Source organism: Panthera tigris, chromosome D2 (genome assembly GCF_018350195.1).
Source record: "Panthera tigris isolate Pti1 chromosome D2, P.tigris_Pti1_mat1.1, whole genome shotgun sequence".
In the NCBI taxonomy this organism is placed as follows: domain Eukaryota; kingdom Metazoa; phylum Chordata; class Mammalia; order Carnivora; family Felidae; genus Panthera; species Panthera tigris.
In genome coordinates, this window is record NC_056670.1 from 84097629 (window position 1) to 84118533 (window position 20905).

The following is a 20905-nucleotide window of genomic DNA, read 5'->3' on the forward strand; positions in this document are numbered from 1 at the left end:
ACCCGAGGAAGGCTGCCAGCTGGGGGGAAGCAGGAGGTCTGCTGACTCACAGGAGTGGCGGGTGTGGGAGTCTGAGGGCTGGGCCAGCTGGAGCCCTGCCCGGTGAGACGGTTAACCTGGAGAGAATTCCCTTACCTGGCACTTTTCTCCAGAAAACACGTGCGACTTTGTAAGTACCCCGTGCTGCTTTGGGCATTACAGGCATGACGCGGGGAATGAACCACAACTTCACACCCATCTGGGACAAAGGGGGCTGCTCTTTTTTTTTTAATGTTTATTTATTTTTGAGAGAGACAGAGACAGAATGCGAGTGGGTTGGGGCAGAGAGAGGGGGAGACACGGAATCCGAACCAGGCTCCGGGCTCTGAGCTGTCAGCACAGAGCCCGACGCGGGGCTCGAACCCACAAGCTGTGAGATCCCGACCTGAGCTGAAGTCAGACGCTCCACCGACTGAGCCACCCAGGGGCCCCGGGGCTGCTCTTTTTAACAAACTTCCTGAATGGGGTTGAATAGTCCACCCAGAACCCTGGACTGTGACTTTACTTGGACACAGATCTTTGCAGGCGTATTTAGTTAAGACAAGGTTATGCCAGCTGAGGGTGGGCCCCAAATCTAGTGACTGGTGTCCTCACAAGGAGAGGAGAGGGCACAGAGAGAGAGGACAGAACGCACAGGGGCGATGGCGGATGCAGAGGTTAAAGGGCACGCAGCCACAGGCCAAGCAAGGCCGGCAAACACCACAAACCAGGGAAAGGCGGGGACCCCCTGGAGCCTGCGGAGCAAATACCCTGCCGGCACGTTGATCTCCGCCTTTCGGCCTCCACACCGCAGAAGGATACGTGTCTGTTGCTTTAAGCCATTCAAATCTGCAGTGATTTGGTACGGCAGCCCCAAGAAACTAAGGCAACGTCCATTCCAAGGAAAGAAGCCCCTTAGTCGGGTGGTCACCCTCTGCAGGGTCCCAGTGCCCACCCTGTGCTCTGGTCTGCTCTTTCCTACTGGCCGGCGGCTCCCTCGGCACAAAACCCTCTCTCCGCCTCATGCTTCACGGGCCCCTCGCCCTCCTGGAGAATCCCCTCTTGCCCTGGGGGGCCACCCGTGGGCCCCGAGAGCTCCTTCCTCAGGGTTCCCTGTGCCCACGCGGAAGGCCAGTCTTACGCTGATCTCAGAGGCTGCCTGTGTCTGCATCTGCCTCCCTCTCTGCAGCGAGCTCCAGGAGGCCACCCAGGGCCCCGGCCAACTCCGCGCCAGCCCGGAGAGGCACTTCATGAATGGATCGCCAAGTACGATCACTCCGTAGAGCCAAACCTTGAATGTACATAAAGAAGCAGCAGCTGGGGCTTTGCTGGCAAAGCTGGGATTTGAGAAACAATCGTTCCCGTTGACCACTGGCTTGCCGTATATCAACACTGCACTGAACTCTTGTGGCCTGGACGGATTCATTTCTCCTCACAGCACCCATGGGGATATGCTCGGATCTTACCGGATGGGTGAGGTGACTGGGGGCACTGCGTCCACGGGTGGCCGGCATCCCCGTGTCGCACCCCTGACTCTCCGGGGGCACCCCTGCCCACTCGGGCACACGAAGGATGAGGCCAATAGCGGTTTCCTCTCTGAAGTATCCAAGTCGCCACCAGAACCCCCCTCGCTGTGCCAGTGGGCAGCTGGCCACGGCCACTCACACCTACGATGTCCAGCGTTTGGATGTAAAACCAATTTCCCCAAATGCAGACAACTGAGTATCATATCTGTGGAGCACAGTCAGCTATAACAGGACCAACTTGTGCTCACGTTGGGAATTCCTGCTCCGCTGGTGGAGGACGCACGTGAGGTATCCAGAAGCTCACTTTTCTATCCATTGCACTAAGGTTGCAAGCCGTCTTCTACAGATAGTGACCAACGCAAACTGACCCTTGGGGTGTCCGCAGAAAGCATCAGGGACGTCCCATGCCCACCGGCATTGTCACCTGACACCACCTCCAGGACCGTGAGAGCACCTCACGTGTTTGTCTCCTGCCGACAAGCCCAGGCAAATGGCCTTGCTCCCTGGAGCCCCGGTTCCACCACCTGTGAACAGGAGCTCACCTCGGGTCTCGCAAGGCGCCGTCAGGATCAAAGTTGGGTGGGGAGAGCCCTGGTGGCGTGGCTGGCACACATGTGGCCCTCAGAACAGGGTCACTGGTTATGCTCCCTGTCTCAGAGTGATGGAAGCCTCTCTTCTAGGGATCGATGACCGAACCAAAGCAGAAAGCTTCACCGAAATTCAAGCCAGTAGGAAGAGCGAGTTATGGGTGGAAATGGGTCCCCTTAAATTTCACAGGGTGAAGCCCTAACCCTCATGGGGCTATCTTTGGAAACAGGGTGATTCAAGTTATAGGAGGCCATTAGAATGGGCCCTGATCCCATGGGACTGGAGTCCTCATGAGAGAGACTCCAGAGATGCGGGTGCACAGAAAACAGACCGTGGGGGACACGGAGAGCAGACCGCCATCTGCAAAGCAAGGAGAGAAGCCTCAGAAAAGCCAGCCCTGCTGATATCTTGACCTTGGGCTTCCAGCCTCCACCAGAACTACAAGAAGATAAGTTTCTGGCTAAGGCCTCCAGACCTCCTGTACTTTGTTATAGCTGCCCTAGCAGACAAATACAGCAGGCATCCCTCCCCTCATTTATTGGTCCTTAAAATTCCATTTTCAAACTTGACTCGTTCATTGGTACCCTGCCATGTTCCAAGATGGACACAGGGTCTCAGAATCTATGTTTCCAGGTGAGTGGGCCCCGTGAGCGTATCCGGGGGGCCACCCGCTAAGCTGTGAGGACAATTTGGTCACATTTATAGGTATGTGGTTCTGCAAGCTCACGTTCCGCCGGGTGATCTCACAGAGTTAACCGTACTGGTTTGCAGCACTGATGATGACCTTGCTGGGAAGAGGCCATGACATGTTTGCCGGGCAGGACACTGGTGCTGTGTCCAGAGCCTTGTCAGTGTTTCCACCCTTCACGCCGCTTGGTGCGAGGTGGTCGGTTTCCACACTTCACGCCTGGCAATGCTAAAGAGGGTGCCAACCTCTGAGCTCTTCAGACCCTTCTCCCAGAGCATTTGGGACACACCCATGTGTCTCAGCAGAATATTCTATGCTGGACAAATTCAAGGGATGTTCAGAGGATTTTTTCCTCTCTTTTAAAATGCATTTAGGAATGACTATACTGGTGAGGTTGGGGATTCCAAGTACTCCCAATTACTGGAATGTTCTCCCTAATTTGAAATGTTTTCCTTGCACGGCTCCCAAAAATTTGCACAAACGATCCCACTGTTCGGGTTTGGATCAGAGCTCCAGCGCTGGCTGTTGTGGGAAGGAGTGGAGCAGGCAATTTAGACACCCCATTAAGGCGATAAAAACCTCTCTCTGCATATTGAAATATATAAAAGGAGCAGGGAGCCGGCAGTCGGCAGCATGAAAGCATTTGCTTGTGGGGCACCAACGAGGAACATGTCCAACGGTTGGTCCAACAGATGAACCAAAGTGGTTGGGCGGGTGACCTCAGGGAGTCTGGACTCTGTGGGAGAGCCACTGGGCCCCCTACCTATCCGGCCAACCTGCTGGGCACCAAGAACAGTGCCTGGGGACTTCCCCACTTCTGATGTTTGTTGGCCATAAAGGAGGTTCTATGAATCCTGAAACCAATGAGGAGGAACAGGTGTCCATGGCCAGGAACCCAGGCTCAAGGTGCTCCAGGCAGTAGAGCCCTCTGCGAGCAGCCACATGGGGGCAAGAGGCTGTCGGTGCTGTGATGTTGGCCAAACACCGCTCCATAGGCTGTGCCCCCGAGCACCAGAAGCAAATGAGTGAGCCCTCACTAATGGCTCCCAGGCCCCGAGGGTCCTGAGTCCTGAAAACAACTGCATTTTCATGGCAACAGCCGTCTCCTCTTAGGGCCAGATGCTTCGGGCACTCTCCACCGTGCACATGTCACCATCTGCCTTGACAAGCAGCAGAAATGATGACCCCAGACCAAAGACTGGGACTCTACCTCCCCACTGACGTGCCAGGAACTCCCTTCCTCGGGCAGCCCGGACTGTGTCCGCTGGGCTCTGTGGCCATCGATGGCGGTGCTGTGAGTGTGGGCAGCACCCCCGGGAACTCAGGCTGGTCGGTCCAGCCCAAGGGCAGCACCCCAGCTCACTGGCACTGCCCTCCATCCCTCCCAGACACACGGCCTGGTGGGAGTGAGAAGAGAGCTCTGGGCAAGTCCTTGCCAGCTAGACATGGTCTCCTGGGAGCGGTGGCCTCCACCCAGCCTGGGGAACCAGAGGAGGACAGAGGCGGGGACCACTCCCTGTGGACAGGCCGAGCCAGTGCGTGGGCCCAGAGTCCACACAGCCACGTCCTGAGGCCTGGGTGACTGCAGGGTGCTGAGGGGCTGCGGCCACCGACGAGCCCCTGCCTCGACGGTACTTATCACAGCAGGTGTGATGCCCCAGGCAGAGCCCATCTCAGGGCCTGGGCCCGCGCCCAGCAGGGGACTGACACAGAAGGCCAGGCCAGCCTCCGGGAGGTTGAGGGGAGACCACTCATGTCTCAGGAGTGTCACCGGGCCAGAACGAGTGCAGAGGAGCATAAGAAGGAAGCCAGTGTGATTCCCGGTGTCCCCCTGCTGTCAGCTGCTGCTTTTGCCAGGCGCTCCCTGGAGTCTTTGAGCATCTGCTTCTGGTTGTAATAGCTCAAAGGACCGACACACTGAGCCTGGTGTGGTATTGGTGGCCTGGAGCTGCCACAACAAACTCTCACCAACCGGGTGACTTAACACAACAGAAGTGGACCCTCTCACTGCGCTGGAGGTCGGAAGTCCGGATCAGGGTGTCGGCAGGGGTTTGGTTCCTTTGGGAGACTCCAAGGGAGAGTCCACCCTAGGACGCCCTCCCGGCCTCTGGTAGCTTTGCCCACAATCCTCAGTGTCCTATACTTACAGATCCTTCCCTCCAACCTCTGCCTCCGTCTGTCGCCGTGTCCCTACTTTTGTTTTGTAACAACCCTCCCATTGGGTTTAGAGCCTGCCTTGGTCATGATCTCATCTTGATCCTTGATTACATCTGCAAAGACCTTTTTTCCAAATAAGGCTGAATGAATTCTGAGGTCCGGAGTGCACATGATGTTTTAGGGGCCACTATCCAAACCACTACAGTGGGTATGGGGACTGGCTGGTCCAGTCAGCTGTGAACAGTACGGACATCGCTGTCCACACGAATTCAGGGCTGGGGGAGGGAGGCCCAGGAGGAAACTGATTCGGCCTCTCCTTCAAGACAGACTTTCCCTTTATTTTATAACCTCCTTAAATTTTATTTTAATTAAGTCCAATTACTGTAACAACCCCAGTGAATTGAAATCAAGGGTTTTATTAGTTTTCTATTGCTGGTGTAATAAATGACCACAAACTTAGAGGCTTAAACCAACCCACACCATTGTACAGTTCTGTAGGTCAGAAGGCCAACGCGGGTGTCAATGGCCTCAAGTCAAAGTGTGCCTGCGGAGCTGAGTTCCTTTCAGGAGGCTCCAGGGGAGAATCCATGTTTTTGCCTTTCTTTGGCTTCTCGAGGCTGCCCGTGTCCCTGGGCAGTGGCTCCTCCCTCCATCCTCAAGGCCAGGAACGGCAGGCTGAGTCCTTCACTCTTTCTCTTCGGCCTCCTTTTTCCGCTTAGGACCCTGGTGATGACGCTGGGCCACTGAGGCAATCCAGGATCGTCCCCCTGTCCTAAGGTCAGAAGATTAGCAGCCTCAACTCAATCTGTAATCTACATTCCACTTTTCACTTAACGTGTACTCACAGGTTCCAGGGATTGTGATACGGACACCGTGTCCAGGGGTGGGGGATTTATACATTATTCTGTTTACCACAGGGCTTTTCCTAGATATCTTCCTGCTGTTGGGATCTGACCTAATTCCATACTTGTCAGTGTACGTTTCCTGCATTAATTCAATTTTTTTTAATCTAGGAAGACTTGTTATGTGGCCCAGCATGTGGCAATCCACCTTGCAGAACATACCACATACTCTGAAGTTGCAGGAATGGTGTAGGTATTGATTAGGTCAAGGCAGTTGACAACGTTTTCATAGTACTTATGTTTTCATAGTACTTATGTTTTAACTCTATGTCTATCAATTGTTCAGCAATGGCTATTAAAGTCTCTAAGATCATAGAATATCTACTTCTTATTAGGTGGGTATACATTTATAATTATTACATTTTCCTGATGAATTGACCCTTTTATTATTACGAAATGCCTCTCTTTTATCTTTTTTAATGCTCTCTCTCTGGAGGTCTACTTTGTCTGGTATTAATGTAACCATTCCAGCTTTCTTATGCTTACTGGTTGCATGATATACCCTTTTCTATGTATTTATGCTCAGCCTATCTGGGTTTTCATATTTAAAGTTATTATTTATTTATTTATTTATATTTTTATTTATTTTTAAAAATTTTTTTAATTTTATTTATTTTTGAGAGAGAGAGAGAGAGAGAGAGAGAGAGAGAGACAGAGCATGAACGGGGGAGGGGCAGAGAGAGAGAGGGAGACACAGAATCGGAAGCAGGCTCCAGGCTCCGAGCCATCAGCCCAGAGTCTGACACGGGGCTTGAACTCACGGACCGCGAGATCGTGACCTGAGCTGAAGTCGGACACTTAACCGACTGAGCCACCCAGGCGCCCCTATATTTTTATTTTTTAGAGAGAAAGAGTGTGCAAGGAAGAAGTGGGGGGAGAGAGAGGGAGACAATCTTCAGCGGGCTCCTCGTTCAGCACAGAGCCCAACACGGCACTGATCAACCAACGGTTGATCCCACAACCTTGGGATCACGACCTGAGCCAAAATCCAGAGTTGGATGCTCAACCAACTGAGTCACCCAGGTGCCCCTAGAGTAACATATTTAAAAAATAACTATTGCAGCTGGGTCTTGCTATTTTTAATTTTCATTTTTAACTGTGGTAAAATATGCATAAAATTTACCATCTTAAATGTACCATTACCATCTCAAATGTAATTTACCATTTTTAAATGTACAGCCCAATCATGCTAAATATATTCACACTGTTATACAACCAATCTCCAGAACGTGCTTATCTTGCAAAACCGAAATTCTATACCACTAAGCAACTCCCGTTTCTCTGCGCCCATCACCACCTCCAGCCCCTTGGACCTATCTGTTTACTCTCATCTCTGTGAGTCTGACTATCCTAGGTACCTCACATAAGTGGAATCATCCAGTATTTGTCTTTTTGTGACAGGCTGGCTTATTTTACCAGGCATAATATCTTCAAGCTTAATATATATTATAGCTAGTTTCAGAATTTCCTTCCTGTTTTAGGGCTAATATTCTATTGAATATATTTACCACATTTTGTTTAACCATTCATCATTCACTGATGGCCACCTGGGTTTCTGCCATTTCTGGCTACTGTGAATAATGCTGTTACGAACAAATGTCTGTTCATGTCTTCGCTGTCTTTTTTGCTTGCTTTCTCTTTTGGTATGTACTCAGAAGAGGAAGTTTATTTTTTTATTTTTTAATTTTTGAGGAATTGCCATACTGTTTTACATACGAACTGTACCATTTTACATTCCCTCTAACAGTGTGCAAGGGTTCCAATTTCTCCACACCTTTGCCAACACATGTCATTTTCTGTTTTTTTTTTTTTTATAGCCTCCTAATGAGTAATGGTGTGGGTCTTGTTTTTCAAAATCCATTTTGACAATCTGTGCCTTGTAAGTGGAATACTCAGTTCAATACCGTTTAATGTAATTTTTGAGATGGCTGGGTTCAGATATGCTAATTTATTATTTGTTTTCTGTTTGTTCCCTCTGTTTCATGTTCCTCTGTTCCTCATTTTCTGCCTTCTTCTGGATTATTTGAATATGGTTTAAAATTCCATTTTTATTAATCTATTGTATTTTAGCTGTATCTCTTTACATTACACTATTAGTAGCTGCTTAGGGGTTAAAATAATTATACAACTATTAGTTATTAATTATTGTTATTAATGATAATAAAATATTAATAAAATATTAATAATTGTTAGTTATCAACTATTAAGCAAATAATTATTACTTATTAAATTAATTAACTAATAACTAAAATAATATACAACTTTAGCTTTTCAGTTTACTTAGAGTTAATATTGTTCCATCATATATAAAACATAGAAACCTTATAACTGTGTAGGTCCATATGCCTCTGAGTCCTTTAGGCTATAGTTGTCATGGGTATTATATCCACATACATAATAAATTCCAAAAGACAATGTTGTAATTTTTTGCTTTAAACAGTCTTTCATATTTTAAAGAAATTAAGATTTTAAAAGTCTTTTATATTTGCCCACACATTTCATTAATTCCCTAAACTCTGAATTTCCAACTGGTATCTGTTCCCTTCAAATAAGTTCCTTTAGCATTTCTCATGAATAGCGACAAATTTTCTACATGTTCTTTAATCTGAAAATATTTTCACTGTTGAAGGATACTGTCCCTGACGGTAGACTCCTAGGAGGACAGGCTTTTCTTCAAGCACTCTGAAGACATTGTTCCACTGCCTTCTGGGCTCCATAGTTTTGGATGAGAAATCTGCAGTATTTCCAAATCATCTTCTTCCAGTATAGTGGGTATAGTTTTTCTCTGGCTACTTCAGAGATTTTCTCTTTCTTTTGACTTTCAGCAGTTTGATCATGATGCTCAGATGTGGTTTTATTTATATTTATACTGTTTAGGGTTCACTGAGCGTTTGCAACTCAAATTTACGTGTTCACCGAGTTTAGGAAACTTGTTGGCCTCTATACCTTTAGACACTTTTTCTGCTACGTTCTCTGTTGCTTCTCTTGGGACTCAAGTTGCATATGTGTTAGACTTTCTGGTATTGTCCCTGAATCTCTGTTTGTCATTTTCAATGCTTTTTCTTTTCTCTTCTTCAGATTGGATCATTGATACTCATTTATATTCAAGTCTGCTGACTTTTATCTGTGATCTCCATTCTTATAAGAACCCGATCCACTGAATTATTTTGTTTGAGATATTGCACTTTTTTTCAGTTCTAGAGTTTCAATTTCTATTTTTCATAATTTTTCTACGACGTCGTAGTGCTTCTTTCACTGCTGGCATATTTTACTTCATTGAATACAGTTACAGTGGCTCCTTTAAAGTCCTTGTCTTCTAATTCCAACATCTTGAGATCATCTAGGGTTGTTCTCAGTTAACTTTCTTCCTGAGGCTGGATCATATTTTCAAGCAAGTTTAGATCGTATCCTGGAATGTCATGTATTGGGAATGCTATGCTGCAGAGATTCTGGGCTGTTTCAATCCTCCAGATAATGTTGACTTTTTGTTTAGTAGCCAATTAATATGACTGACCTTAAACTGTCTCTTTTGTGTCAGGTCAAATCACAGTTCAGATCTTATTATCTTTTAACAGCTGTGAGTCCTGCCTAAAAGCATGTGTAGTTCAGGGCTTTGCCAGAGACTTGGGTAGAGTTGGTTTCTGTTTGGTTGTTTGTTTTCATACAGAGTTTGTAGTTTTTACGTCTAAGAGGGCTAGGTCCATAGGAATTTACTTGGCCACACCCTTATGCTTGTTTCTAACACGCTAGTGCTTTTCCCACCTGTCACAAAGCCAGGAGGCCTCTGAGCAGGTGACTTGGTGACAGATAAAAACACCTTCAGAAGAGACTGAGGAATAAAAGGCCTCCTGTCCTAGGCTGAAGGCAGAGGCAGCTGTGGGCAAGCCTGCCTTCATTAGTCTGCTCAGGCTGCCATAACAAAATACCATAGACTCTGTGGTCTAAGCAACAGAAATCTATATCTCACAGCTTTGGAAGTCCAAAATCCAGTCGTCAACACATTTGGTTTCTTCTGAGGCCTCTCTCTCCTTGGTATGCGGGTGGCCACTCTTGCCCTGTGTCTGTGCCCTGATCTCCTATTCTAATAAGGACAACAGTCATATTGGATTCGGGCCCACCCCATCACCTCATTTAACCTTAATTACCTTTAAAGACTCTGTCTGCAAATACAGTCACATTCAGAGGTACGAGAGGTTAGGACTCCAACATACGAATTTGGGAGGAAAACCATTCACCCTGTAACACGGCCCTGTACAGGCTGAGGGCTGCCCTCTCTTCAAGGCTAGCATTCATCATTGGATCCACTCCGTGGCACCCATGTAATTACCATATTCTGATGAGAGACCTGAGGCTCGCACAGTCACAGGGCCAGTGAGCAGCGTGTCTGATGCCCCCTCCTACGTCAGGCCCATCTGACCAGGAGCCCGCTTGGGCCTCGGGCTCTGGTCTTCCAAGCCCAACAGGTCATGGGCACCACTCACAGACCCTAGGACCTCCCATCACAGGACCAGAAGCACCAGTGAGGGCAATGATCACGTTGCACGGAAGGCACTAGATGATTGTGGTGGGCCCGGTCAGTTGCTCAGCACCGGCTCCTGGCAGCCGCAGGAGCCTGGCCCTCAGGTAGACGCTTTTCTCTCCAGGCCCCCCGACGCCCCACCTAGCACCCCACCTGAGGGGCACCCCTTTCTCATCATCAGCTTCCTCATGGCTGCATGTTGCTGCAGATCCCCCACATTTCAATGGCCTCTGGTTTGACGAAGGGCGAAGCAGACACCGCTCCATAAGTGGGGTAAATCATGAAAGAACGTGTTCGGAGTCCCCCACGTACAGCACGGCTGCAGAACAGGCGTGCGGCCCACCTGAGCATGCACCGCCATGCGGTTCCTCTCCAAGTGGAGGGCAGGGGTCCCGGGGGACGATGGCGCCTAGCAGTCTACAGTCCCATCCCGGAGCACCCAGCATCCCACGCTTGCCTCTCTCCACCGGGCGCCACCCGGGAAATGGAAACTTCTGCAGAGATGCGTCCCATATGAAACGGGTGGGCTCTTCCGAGGTGCAGCCAGAGGAAGGAAGCAGCACCCCGAGTGAACAGAATTGAAATGGCTTGGAAAATATGGCTTCGGTGTCATTTTAGAATGCAGGGGATACTGAAGAGTGTGCGTGGAACCGCCCTGGGGCCATCAGAGCGTCTGGGTGGAAATAGGAGGGGGTGTGCCGGGCAGGGCGATGCCCCCTGCACCATGGGAGGGGGTGACAGACAGAGAGGCTGCTGGCCGTTAGGTCGCTGGCTCAGTGGCAGTTCACGTGTCAAAGACTTTTACCCAAGCACTGCTACTTTCCCTCTGCTTCATTCATGCCATTATACTCATGCAGTATATTCACGTAATCTGCCTCAATTACACTGTCTGGGGAACCACTTGGCAGCCATTAATCCCCTGGCAAAGTATTTGACAAGCAAACAAATTCAGAGAAGGATGGCTGACGATCCTGAATTTCAGCAGCTCCCCTTCTGCAAAAGGTGTCAGAGCACTTGACCTCCCGGGGAAAAGCAGGTGGCTCGGGTCTCTGTCCTGTGTTCTGAGAACTCGCCCTTCCCACCGTCCAGCCGCTGGCGGTTCGTCCCCCAACCCCCCGCCCCTGCCTCGGGGAGACACCACAGCACGGTGGGCGTGCCCCGCAGAGGAGGGGCGGCACATCTAGCCATCAGGTAAGTGTGCTCCCCACGCTGCCCAGTGTAGGGCCACAACAGGAAGATGTGCAATTACAGGGACAAAAATACCCCGAGGAAATCAACACGGGACTTATTAATATCAGATCCATAGGTGACAACTGTCAGACAATCGGTCAACAAGGCCCCGTGTCTCTGTGATCCTGGCTAACCCATTACGATCTTTATGAAGTGTCCTTGTGGGGGGTCCGGATCTTCAGATATGAGGGGAAGCCCCTGCCCTTTTATTAGCAGCTAAGCTCTTTATACTTTGACCATATTGCAGCAGGTTAGATGTCTAAGCTTTATTGTCTTATGTTATTGAAAATCCAGATTCGGGCAGGCTTCTCCCTCAGGTCATGCTTTGTCTGCGAATACATCCTCATTTCTCCATGTACAGAGACCGTCTGGAGAGAGGCAGAAAAAGATTATGACTGTAATATACTTAAATCCAATTTATTTGCCTGGCCAGAAACTTCCACCCTCCACGATAGCTTCCTACCCGAGATGCTGTCCTTAATTCTTTGGTGACAGGGAGGAACCCACGGCACTGGCTTGCAGCAGGTATGGGCACGGAGGGCAGGCGTGGGTCCCCGGGCGTCCAGGCCAGTGGGTGGTGGCAGTGCCCCCGTCCAGCACGGACTCAAGTTTCTGGCTCAGAACCTCTCATTTGTCTATTGGGAATAAATCCTCAGCTGCATGCTGCCCCGGAAGAGAAAGACATCCGGTGGAGAACAACAGTCTAGGAAAGGTCCCTGGCCCCTCGACTTTTGCCACAGGTCCCACTTCTGTTCCAAGATCCATCTGTTGGCTGCCAGCTCCTGCCCAGGCTTCGGCCCCTTCAGGCTGGTCCTTACAGCCACAGTTAGGGTCTTTATTAGCCTGTGTTAACATTTCCTCCAGACTCTGCCTCTGGACGGAGTCTTGCAGCCTTTGAGGAAAATAATTTGGGGGAGGGGAGGGTTGTTTTCTTAATTAGTATTTGCTCGATTTTATTTTTTCTTTTTTTTTCTTTTTCTTTATTTTTTTTTGCCTTTTTATTTTTTTTTTCAATATATGAAATTTATTGTCAAATTGGTTTCCATACAACACCCAGTGCTCATCCCAAAAGGTGCCCTCCTCAACACCCATCACCCACCCTCCCCCCCCCCCACTTTTTCTTTTTTTAATGTTTATTTATTTTTCAGAGAGAGAGAGAGAGAGAGAGAGAGGAAGATACAGAATCCAAAGTGGGCTCTAGGCTTCGAGCTGTCAGCACAGAGCCCGATGTGGGGCTTGAACCCATGAACTGTGAGATCATGACCTGAGCCGAAGTGGGACGCTCCACCAACTGAGCCACCCAGACACTCCAGTATTTGCTCAATTTAAATGATGGGATGCGGAGACCAGCCAGGGCAGACAGGGGATATGGGCGGGGTCCACTGCCTGGAGGGTGCCAACCACAGCCCTACTCCCTTCCCACCCCTGCCCTGGCAAAGCAGCGCTGGTGCCTGCCTTGGCCTCGAACTGCCCACTTCATAAATTTGGCATGGGCTGCCCTCCTGCTTATCACGTGCAGGCCTTGCCCACGGCCCCAGTCCATGTGCCCTGGAACATGACCAGTGGGCATCAGCTGTGTGTGCTCGTCCGGGACAGGCCTTGACAGAGGGAGGAGGCAGGGACGGCAACCCAGGATGAAGCGATGAACTGGACGGGTCTGAGCTTGGGGCAGGGACGTGGGGCCTGGAGACAGGGTCCCAGTCGGCAGGGAGGACCCAGGAGTAGCCAGAGAGGCTGTGCGGAGTGATGAACGGCTGCCAGCTAGCCTGGAATGTTCCCACGTTAGCGATGAAAATCACACGTCCCAGGAAACCCTGCATCACAGGAAAATGGGGCTAGCTGGTCCCCCTAGCAGCCAGGAATGGTGATGTGTTGCTCTGTCCCCTCTGGGTGACCCCGCAGGTCAGCTTACAATTTGGGCCTGTGGTTCATTCGTAATTCACAGATGATAAGGATGCCTTTTTACCTCCAGAAACCTGTGGCTTCTCATATACGCCTTTGTTTGGGTCCAGGCACTTCGGATGACCATGAATTTGCTGTTCCCAGAGCTAATGGCACGATCCATTTAAAGACGTGGCAAACTCCAGAGCATGGATGGCAGAGGGTTTGGGATAAGAAAGCGGCCTGGCCGGGAAGCCGGCTCCAAAGTCAGCAGCGGTCCTACGTCCAGCCTCCTGACAGTGGGGGTGCTCCATGAAGGGGCCCCTGTCCTCTGCCGCTCTCCCCTTCCCTGGGATGACTGTGAGAGTGGATGCATCCGTGGGGACGCTAGGAATGCTGGGAAATCTGGCTGTCAGCAGCACCAGCAGGCTCGGGTCCACAGGCCCCAGACCCCACGCCCTACTGGGCTCAAGATGCCCCCGGGCCAGCCAGTGGTTGCCAAGCCGACCACAAAGAGTTCCTGGAACCGCATCATAACATCTGGTCTCTGCTGTGCAAGGCACCTGTGAACATTTGACCCTCTCCAAGGCGAAGGCCACATCAAGGCTCCTCTGGCAAAGCACCTGAGGAAGTGGGTCATTCGGTTCACGGACGCTGAGGACCGGTGTCAAATTCTTCCCCCTTCCCAGAAATGAGACAGCAGGGAAAGTCTTGGGGAATCTCTCCCGCCGCGCCGCGCCCTGCCTGCCTGCTGCCGTGAGCACCTTCCTCAAAAGAACAGAATGAAGAGGCCGCCGTGGTGGGGCAGGAGGCCCAGCGACAGGGGGCACCAGGGGCTGTGGGGGCTCTGGGAAACCGCACGGGCCTCCTTGCTCAGGGGACCACTCCTGGGCCCTAGCGAGGCCCCCACTGCCACCCCCAGACCCGCTGAGGCGGGTGGGAGGTGCTGTGCGGCCCCAAACGGGATCACCTCCTTCCGGTCAGTGCAGGGCAGTCTGTGACGTTTGCTTCACGTGGAAGGAGACAGAGCTCCAGAATGGACGTCGCACCGGGGCGAAGCTGTGTTAGAGACAGAGCGTGATGCAGCACACACCTAGGTACTGGTGCTTTCGCTCCTGAGACACAGGGCTCCACAGACTTAAGTCTCTAAGGGGATCAGTTTCCATATATGAAGTTTGAGCCGGGAAGGGAGAGAAGACAGTGGTGTTTTTAGTAGGTCCAGGGAGCAAGGCTCAAAATGCACTTTTGGGCATAAATCTAAGCACAGAATCAATTCTCAGGAAAGCAGCTAATTAACCAAAGAGCGGAAACATTGTACACGTTAATAGGTTTTGCCAAACTGTCTTCCAAAATGACTGTGACACTTTTTACAGCTACCAAGAGTGAGTGCATACTTTTTTCCACATCTTCACCAGCACCGAGTATTACGCCTTTAAAAAATTCTTGCCAAACCGACCGTAAACTACCTAGGTCAGATTTGCATATTCTCACTTACGAATTTTAGCATTTTTGCTGTGGCAAAAATCCAAGAGCAACCCAAGTGTCTACCAATAGCATGCTGGCTGTGTGATCTTAACATGACTTTAACAGGATGATCCGGGTCTGTGCCTGTGAGTTATGTTCACAGGAAAGGCCTCCAGGACATGGTGAGTGAAATGAAAGTTGCAAGGCCTTTGTGTATAAGTTTAACAGGCTTCCCCCCCACACTCATATGCATACCTGTGCACGTGCACACTCACACACACACACCGACACCCAGGCAGAGTGTTGTGGGCAGGGGGGTGGCGAGATTGGGGAGACAGGAGACGGAGGCACTTCCTGGGTTTGGGGGCTGGGCCTGGGTTGGGGTAAATCAGACACGGCGACGCCTCCAGGTAGATGGAAAGATCATTCTGCAAGTGTTAGCCACTCTGGACAGTCTGGATGGAACTAAATTAACTGACCAAGGAAATATTAGAAAACGAAAAATCTGCTAATCGGATTGAATTTACACTCTTAGCAGAGTTTATAAATGGGTATGAGCTTTCTTTAGCTCATCTGTCCAGGACAACGCTGCGATCCACTTTACTCTGCATTTTCTAGAATAGTCTTGGACCTGTGTGTCTCGGGGCTGATGTGTTTCAGGCTGAAACGGAGCTTCTTGGAGCTTCTCCCTGCAGCTGCCCGAGCCACCGAAACCAGCCCGTCCGTGCCCGCCCCTCCGCTCTCCCCTAGGCCGTGCTGCCCCCTCACCTCAAATGCCTGAATTCATTCTCTGTTCTGTATCTACTCCTGTGTCCTCAGACCCATAACTACCCAGAGCCACATGCCGTCTTCGTCCTTCTGACCAAAGTTAGAAAGCCTACGTCTGGCTGGGGTGACAGGCACCGGAGGGAGGGAAAGAAGGTCTTGGAAGGAAGGTGGGCCTCGTCACCTGAGGAAAAGTCACCTGAAGGGGTGTCGGATGACATTAGGGAGTCACTGTTCTGTAAACGACGATAAAAGTGATGCCGAGATGCCTCACCTGCTACAGGCACGTGCAGGAGTATTTTCAGATGACGTGAAACAGGGCCTTGGTTTTGCTCAGTACACCTCAGGACAAAAGTCCTCAGAGGGCGAGGAACAGCAAGACTGGCGGAGAGTTCATACTTGATAGAGGCTGGCGGCATGCAGGGACGCCTCATGTCCTGGTCTGAATACTTTTGAGCACGTTTGAATTTCCCCCAGCGCTAAGTTTCTGTAAGCGCCTACCGATAGTAAAGAAATAAGAAGAACGAGGGAGTTGAGGGGCCAATATACTTAAAATCGGTTATCATTATTTACAAACATGTTGGTATTAGCAAATCCAGGAGAATTAATTTGTTCAAACATTAAAAGCTAATGGGAAGGTTTGTCAGCTGGCCAGATCGAACATAACTATGGAGATCTAAAACTCCTCCCAAAAACCAGCCATGGGAAACACCACCGGAAAAGATTTTTTTAAATGTTTATTTATTTTGGAGAGAGACAGAGAGAGCATGAGCAGGGGAGGGGCAGAGAGAGAAGGAGAGAGAGAATCCCAAGTAGGCTCCACGCTGTCAGAGCAGAGCCCGGAAGTGGGGCTCGAACTCATGAACCGTGAGATTGTGACCTGAGCCGAAATCGAGAGTTGGATGTTTAACCGACTCAGCCACCCAGGTGCCCCTGGAAAACAGGTTTTTTTAAATACGCCATTTATAATAACTGCCCACTATCAAGACAGTGCTGGGTCTCGTGTGCGGGTAGGAGAAAGCCCCCCACCCCTGCGTTGCCCTTTGCTTTCTGGGTCCCTAAGCAGCTGAGCCATGGCATTCTCTCCACAGTGCTTCTGATCTCCCAGAAGACACCGCGTCTCCTTGCCTCAGGGGGTGCTTGAGTCCTGCCTCTGCATAACCAGGGCATCCTACCCACTGGTTAAATAAAAATGATGGACCGCCGCCCCGGGGCAGTGCAGAGCTCAGCCCCGTACAGGTGGGCCCTGCTTGCAGCTTGTAGATGGCAGGGAACCTTCTAGTTCACACGTGATGGACTTGAAACTCTGAGGTTTGGGGCTCAGCCTGGGTACCTGGGCAGTGCCCGGTGGGCCCTCACAGTCCATAGCATCCAAGGGCACATCAGCCGCGTGAGGGGCAGAGCCCCTGGGGCCTCCCCTGACCAGCACCTCTCAGCCTGCAGACTCCAGGCGCAGGGATCTTACCTGCGACGCTCCACCCTCAAGAGCCTGAGCCTAGTGGGAGATGGCCACAACCGCTGAGATGGGCACTTCCCCACAGCCGTGCCTAGGGACTATGGGCCCCTGCAGGTGAATGAGACCCAGGGAGTTTGGTTTTCCTGGAGGGCAGGGACCAGATTCCGGGGGGCTGTGCAGGTGTTTCCCGGCCGGGCAGGCTCTGGGGGAGGCATCGGGCCATGAGGCACGCACTCCCAGCTTCTTCCCTCTTGCCATGCCCATCAGATGACTTCCATCCAAAATCGCCACACCTGTTACCGGCTGCCACAACTTTCAAGAACAGAACGGGAAATCTACACGTGTCAGTTGTGCTCAGTCTGACACCGGCAGGTGAAGTGCGCACCCCAAGACCGGGCCAGCGCAGCCCCCGAGCCCGGGATTTGGCATTTCTGCAGCCGCCGCTGGGCCGGGCACCCTCGTCTAGAGGCCACAGCGCTGTGCTCGGACCTTCGTTCCAGACACACTGTTATCCTGCGACATTTTTGCGTGAAGCAGAGGCCGCAAAGCCTCACAGACAAGAAATCGTCTTGAGGCGGCCGCGGCGTGGCCAGTCACACCCCACACTGACGGAGATGAAGCGGTGACTCGGAGGGTCACGTCCTGTCACACCCGCGTGGTGCGTCCGTCAGCCCAGAGGCGGGGATGCAAATTCGAGGCGGCCACCGTCCGCTCCCCTCGGACGCGCTCCCCGGGCCCCCGGGGCAGGCTGATCACTCAGCCTGACATGAGTAAGTCGTAGATTAGATTCCACACATACTCCCAGGAAACCCGACTGTGCCTACTTCGGTTTCCGGGCGGCATCCGTCACCTGTGACGGGACACGGGATGTGTGCAAGCTGTTTGCGCACGAGCCGGTGAGATCCCGGCGGACGCGGGCGGGAGGAGGCTGCCCTGGGGACCGGGCAGGGGGGCGGCCCAGGGAGGGCGCACGGAGGTCCCGTCCGGGCTGGCCGGCCTGTCCCCTCCACCTGGTGCCCCCCCCCGGCCAGGACCCGCTCCAGGAGCACCCGCCCGCGGTCCACGCGCGGGAAGGCGGGTGTTTGGTGGCTCTTGTCGCAATTCGTTTTAATTATGTGCGTCATAAAAAGACCACCTGTGGATGAGGCAACGCCGCCGTAAGAGGCTCAAGGTTGCAGCAGGGAATGCTTCATCACCGAAGTGTGTTTTCCCCGAGGAGTTCTACGACCATTTGATTTAATTTTTAATTTTTACATTTTAATCAAAAATAGCTCAAATGGTGGTGGTCTCTCCGGGGAAACATACTTCAGATAGGAAGCCGGCCACGCTCCTCTCAAATATGTAAAGCTGCCATCTCTGCGTGAGTCACGGGTGGCCCCGCTGCCAGCCGCCCCTGCTGGGGGCCCGGCGCGTTTCTGGAGGTGCGAGGCCGGCAGGCGGCTCCCGGGCTCCAGCCCCTCGTGAGCTCTGAACGACGGACCCCGCGTGCATTTCACAGAGGTGCCTCCGCACCGCACGGGGCCCAGGTCTCCCCGCACGGCAGGCCCATCCCCCGGGGGGTCCCCTTACCTCTGCAGGGTGGGGACGGGGGCAGTGTGGGGTGCGGCTCAGGTGCGTGCGTCTGTACGTCCGTGCACGGTTGCCTCTAACGCTCTGCTCCGTAAACAGCCAGCAGGGTAACCGCTGGGTCACAAGGAAAGGCACATGCGTCCTCATCCAGGCGCCTGCACAGAAGACGGCCCCCCGGCTCGTCACCGCGGGACTCGGGGTCCGCCCCGGCTCCTGCTGAGGTCCGGGTGGGCTCTGAAAGCAGCCGCTGTGTGACCCCAGGTGGTGTGCCTTGTGCCTTCTGCAGCAGCTTCTCTGGCTTGGTGTTCCCATCTGTGAAGTGGGGACGAGGCCGGGCTGAGCCCCGGGTGCAGTCGTGGGGACCAGGAGTCCGTCGAAGAAACATGTCGGAAAATCCTGGCTGCACAGAAGTGGCCGCTGTTATTTTGTCCACGTCATACTGTTGCACGGGGACGAGAGGCAATCTGCTGTCTCATCATCCAGAGAGGTCTGAGGGTCTGAGGCATGAGGCTCTGGGCGCGTGGTGGGGAAGCAGCCAGGGATGGAGACCCGGGGCCTCCAGGAGCCCTGCCCCTGCAGAGACAGCACCCGCAGCTCTGCCAGCTGCCCTCTATCCCAAGGACTCTGATCTCCCCTCAATGAGCAACCCAGGCATCCAGGCGCCCCCACTACAAAGCCAGCAGATCCCACAAAGTTGGGGGAGGGGCTAGGGGAGGAGAGGGAGAGCCATCCACTTTCTCTGACTCCTGTCCCTACCTCGGCTGAGATGGCTGACACCTCGGCCACATCCATGTGGCTCCTGGAGACACGCCTTCACACGTTTATAGTACAACCGTTGCCTCGGCCTCTGGTGCCCCGAGTGGGGGATGTTCCCCACCTCCCATCAATGACGTTTACATAAAAACCCACTGGAAGGATTCTTTCTGATCTGGCTCCAGGGAAATAATGCAATTTCTCTCAAAGAAAAAGTGTGCTGCTTCCTTTCTCCAGGCCACGGGGATATACATCAGTCTGTCCTTGTTGCCTTAGAAGCTCAGAGAAGTGTGTGCTCAAATCTGGCGGCTGGCTTTTTGGTCTCGCTGCCTCTCCTCCAGCGCAACATAATTTGTTTCTCCTCCACCCCTGGCTCATCACTGACATGCTCTGCAGGGAGCTGCCCAGCTCCCTCTCTGCGCTGTGGGACAGTGGGGCTAGGGAAGGGCTGCAACGGCCATGTCCCCTCCCTGGACCCACCCACTGAGGCCGAGGGTGGAGGATGAGCCCGTGGGCACCTTACCCACCAGCCAGGGGCCAGTGGGGCAGAGACCCAGCTGGCGGGGGCTCCCTTTCCTCCCCACTCTGTCTTGTCTTCGCTTTCTTTCTTCCTTCCCATGTGCAGAGCACACCCTCCGGGGCAGGGCTGTGACTCCCTGAGCATGGTGTGCGACACAGTGGGCAGGTCCTGATCTCCCACGTGGGGGCCAGGGGACCCTGCCCAGGGATCTGCTATTCCCCAGCTCCTGGGAGGTGCTCAGGCACCCTGTGGTCGCGGCTGGAGGCTCCCTGCAGAGGCAGCCAGGCTCACGCTGTCACCAAGGACAGTTTCTGACTCCGCAGTCATCCTTCATGGCTTGGTGCTTGTGCTGCCAGAGTGACAAGTCTTTCTCAGGTAACACGCGGTAAGTGCCTCTTTCAGTTCTGGGAGGGAGGGCCTCCCTCTGGCTGGGCTGAGTCTGGGGTTTAGACCTTGAGGACTTCTCTAAAGTAACACAGAGAATCTGAAAGTCGTAAGAAACGTTTAAAATGTTAAATGAAAAATTCAAGATACTCAGTTGTGTGCTGCTCAGCACCAAAGCTGAGAAACAGAGAAACACATTAGAAACCGACTACTATCATTGGTGATAAAATCGGGGGCGGGGGGGGGGGGTTCAAATGTCATGGGAGGTGTTCTGTGGTCTCTCAGCATGCACGTGTGTCTTTCACAGAGGAGAGGGGTCATCAGGACACGGGAGACACGGCTCAGGGCAGGTTCAGAAACAGGGAGCAGGTGGTGGACTCTGACCTGGGAGAGATACAAGCTGGGGGCACAGGTCCAAGGAGCCAGAAGGGTCCCTCAGACCCTCACACGCCTCCCAGAGCTGTCTTGGCTGAGTACACCGCAGG

At 52.3% G+C, this 20905-nt stretch overlaps 1 long non-coding RNA gene across 1 annotated transcript; it reads right to left on the minus strand.

Moving 5' to 3' along the window:
- Window positions 1–10994: 10994 nt before the first annotated feature.
- LOC122231838 lies at window positions 10995–18838 on the minus strand. Its single transcript, XR_006209093.1, has 3 exons — window positions 18764–18838; window positions 16013–16235; window positions 10995–11996 (listed from the first exon to the last, which is right to left on the minus strand). It is a non-coding gene; the product is annotated as an uncharacterized LOC122231838 (long non-coding RNA).
- Between the last annotated feature and the right edge of the window lie 2067 nt (window positions 18839–20905).